At 37.7% G+C, this 4342-nt stretch overlaps 1 pseudogene; it reads left to right on the top strand.

The window, feature by feature from the left end:
* The first annotated feature begins 2022 nt into the window (after nt 1-2022).
* The window catches only part of LOC105551883, a 35053-nt pseudogene continuing 32733 nt past the window's right edge, over nt 2023-4342 (top strand).

The following is a 4342-nucleotide window of genomic DNA, read 5'->3' as shown; positions in this document are numbered from 1 at the left end:
TTCATTGTGTAACTCTGCCTCCTATCACATGACCCTCTACAGGAAGTTGCAATATAAGCAAATCTCCTCATATGCTATTGAGAAAAATTGAGGGTATAGGCTTCTCCAAGTGTATTCTTCTATGGGAAGCTACCCCTCATAGGCACTACCTAAAAATAATTCTGTAGTCAGATGTATTTGAGAAATAAGTAATACTTTTGCATCTTAGAGTACTGCAGTGTATGGTAACATTTGCAGGTTCTAAGAAGACTTGAGATTTTTTAAACTCAAGACTTTCCCCAAATAGCAGCTACAATTAAAAAAAGAAAAAACTATAAATACTTCAAGGAACTAAGGTTTGTGGAACTCTGTGGAGGTGCTGATTTAGGATATATCTCTACCTTCTAAACAAACATCTGTATAAGTTCCAGAGTACTCTTTTTCATAGGGAGAGGCATGGAGGATGGTGATATCAGGCATATATTTTGGAATATTTCTAATGAAAATGACACACGCTTGGCATGGTGGGAATGGTAGAAGCTGAGAAGTTACTGAAGTAGCATAAAGTACAGAACCAGAAAATGGCAAAGCTGTAGAAGATTGTATTGTTTAGAAAAGAGGGGAATATGCTGAAAGTTTAAGTTAAGTCCTTGTGAAATTACAGAAAGATGATGACATTACAATTTTTAGAAAAGATATACACAATTATTATTACATTAATACGAAAGAATATACTATTACATTTTGTGCTGGTTGTTCTCTATCTTAAACTATTTCTAATTAAAATTTCTCTTATTTCCTCATATCCTCCCCATATGCCAACGTTTGGTTTTATAATATCTGTCGATTAACAAGCCTTTTGAAATCACTGAAAAATATTTTAGGAAGATTATAGTATTTCATTCTGTGAATGGTTTTCAATGATACTGTGGTCATGACCTGAATTTTCTTATCAAGTATAACAAATCCTTTTTGATGTCTGGTTAATTATTGAAATTTGATGAATGCCTGTTTAATGAAGTTGAAGTGATTCTAACACTTATGTTTTACCTTAATATTGTTATGTAAATGGTTCTAGAAGATGATAAAATGATAAAAAGGCATGTTCCAGGGATGACTTTTTCTCCATTCTGATTCTACCTTTTGCACTTTGGCTCTTTCAGTTTTCTAATTGTCATCAAATCAGAACTTCCAGGAGGTAGTAAATGCTCCATTGGATGATCCACACATCAAAACTTTGGTCAATAGCTTAAACACACAGGCCCTCAAAGGAAAATATAAAAGGCCAGAACGGGGGAGATGAGGTTTGACCGCATAGCAGCAAAGCGTATTCCAGGGCTAAGCACCAGGTGTGGTCTGGGAGCCTTCGTTGGTGTCAGTGCTGGAACAAGCTTTCCCAGACTCAGGGAGAGGATTCCTAAGCACTAATGAGTAATTTGCCTCCACTGGGAGGAAAGGGGGTTGCAGACAGCCAGGGTCAGAAGTGTTCAGGGATCTGCTTTCTTTTTCTGTCCACTGTCAGCCCAGATTTTACAATCCACATCTCTTATTTTCCCATACAGTAACAACAACAACAACAAAAATTAACAAAGGTTTACTTTTTAATTAAGTGTAGTACCACTTAGGAGTTGTATGCTAATCTGAGGGCAAATCTGCCGCCCTCAGCTTTACAAGATGCTGGCCCCAGCAGAGCCTGTAAAGCTCTCGATAAGAGAGGCGAGGAGCAAGGTGCAGGTCCCTCAGCGATAACCTCCTGACTCCGACATTATAGGTCTTTCTGCTGGAATTGAGTTCTACATCTTACTCGATGGGTTATTGTCACAGATGAGTAATGAACGCACCCTTCCCGAGTCCCAAGGTGCAGAAGGCAGTCGGTCAGGCTACAGGGAGGCCCAGCTGCAGGCCCGGGGCGGGCAGATAAAGGGAAGGCAGTTAAAGGCACAGGGACACCGGTGACTGCTCAGAGAGCAGCCACAGGACAGGCCTGTTGGCAGGGGCAAGGAGTGGGTGCATTAATCACAATGTTCCCTGGGCTAATGGGCAATGCCGAGAAAGCAGCCTGGACCTGCAGAACAAAGACAGAATATGATGGAGAGGGCACCTCTGCCAGCTGAGGGTTTCCAGGGTTGGTTTTTGGAAGGAGAAATAAAAGAACAGCTACCATGAGCACAAACTGCAGGTGGAAGGCATGATTAGGTAGCAGGTTGAGGTAGCATCCTTTGCAAAATGGGTCTGGATATACTCCATTTGGATGTTTGATTTCCTTGCAGCTTCCTAGGGAGCTCAGCTCAGGGGTGAAGGGCATCCTCTTTGAGGAACAACACTGCAGGCTCGATATGAGTTCTAGTAAGTGGCTAGTTGTAATTTTAAAAATAATGTTGGAGGTAACTCCTGAGATATAACAGGTGACATGATTAACTATAGTTTTAAAATCCTTATTTGCAATGCATTATATATTATTCTTAAAATTACAGTTGCATTGATTTATCAAACAGATCTTCATTTTTTTTTAAAAAAAGTTACCTAACTAGTGTGGCTCCCCTTGACTCTTCCCTCCTGAGTTTTCTGAGACAGATAAAGAGAGAAAGAAAAGAGAGAAAGACAGTACATCCTTCTAGCCAAGAACAGCAAAACTTTAAAAGCAGAAATGAAAATATATGACCCAACTATTTCCCTGAGCTTAAAATACTCCACAACTTTCAGGAGTAATGATTTAGAGGAGGTAAACCAATTGACATTTTTTTTGTATTTTTATAGCAATGGTATTGCCCAAGTTGATAAGATGAGGTGATTTATTTATAGTCATTTTTATTCACAAATATTTTTATAATCTCCTTCACATTTTTCAAAATAATAGCTTTAATGGTTGTTTAGAAAAAGTTTTAAGTCAGAAATTTTGGGAGAACAAGGAAGGAGAAGGGTGGAAGCAAGTAGTAAGTGGGACAATTCATTCCAGCTGGGTCAAATAGGCAGCACACAGTTTCTATTCTGTCAAACCAGGAGCATCTCCTGAGAGTGTCAGGCCTGAGTGGCATAGCGTGATGAGCTTCCTGTCTAACCACTCACTTGGACCATAATAGGAACAGTATTTGACATTTCTTTTCTTTGCAATGGTGAAATTGTATTAGAGATAGCTAGTGTCCTGAGAGAGCTATGTTTTCCTTTTTATTCAGTTTTATTTTTTAAAAATTTACTTGCTTCTGACTGGGCACGGTGGCTCACGCCTGTAATCCCAGCACTTTGAGAGGCCAAGGTGGGCGGATCACGAGGTCAGGAGATGAAGACCATCCTGGCTAACACGTTGAAACTCTATCTCTACTAAAAATACAAAAAATTAGCCAGGCATGGTGGCACATGCCTGTAGTCTCAACTACGCTGGAGACTGAGGCAGGAGAATTCCTTGAACCTGAGAGGTGGAGGTTTCAGTGAGCCGAGATCGCGCCACTGCACTCCAGCCTGGGAGACACAGCAAGACTCTGTCTCAGAAAAAAAAAAAAAAAAAAATTCTTTTTCACTTTTAGTAACTGTAGTATAGTAATATTCCTCCTTCCCACCCTAAATTCTATGCTTATTAATGTGGCAGCATGTTAGAGACATCAAACTAATTGTCAGCAAACTTAAGAATCTAGTTCTGCTCTGCCGATTGCTAATTGTTTGGGCTTCGGCAAGTGGTTTCATTTGAGGGTAAAGGAGACTTCCTTTTCTAATCTGTAAAATGTAGACTTAGCAATAGAGTTTCATTGATTTTTTGCTCCTTCCCCTCAAATGCAATTAAACTACAAAATCTTCACGTTTCTCTATTTGCCTTTGAACAAGGGATTCAGAAATCTACATAAAAAGTTATCATGAATTAAAGTATGCTATGTATTCCATTAGTAAGAGTTATACTAAATTCATGTGTATAGTATGTGACATGAAGTACCCTAGTGGCTCAAATATAGGAAAATCTTAGATTTTTAGATACCAACAGAGCATTCCAGCAACTGTAAAATTAATATATCAATTACCATAAATTGCGGTTCATAATTTGCAGGAATTGTAATCATGAATAGGAAGAGTAGATACTTGGGAATTATTTATGGTAGATTTATAAATTCATATATATATAAATCCATACATAAATAATTATATATTTTATATATATAGATCAAAATATTTCTTAGAAATGTTCAAATAGAATGTATAAATTTATGTATTTTATATATCCTATTTGAACATTATAAAATAATATATAAACATATATTTTATATATATATCTATATATCTCTCTCTCCTATTTGAACATTATTTGTAACAGAAGTAGTTTGGACCTATAGCCAAATTTGGAGAAGGTATTTGATTTGAACCATAACCATATTTCTTT

Source organism: Mandrillus leucophaeus, unplaced genomic scaffold (assembly GCF_000951045.1).
Source record: "Mandrillus leucophaeus isolate KB7577 unplaced genomic scaffold, Mleu.le_1.0 Scaffold536, whole genome shotgun sequence".
NCBI lineage: Eukaryota > Metazoa > Chordata > Mammalia > Primates > Cercopithecidae > Mandrillus > Mandrillus leucophaeus.
Note: the sequence above shows the minus strand (reverse complement) of the source record. Positions and strands in the feature narration are given on the sequence as shown.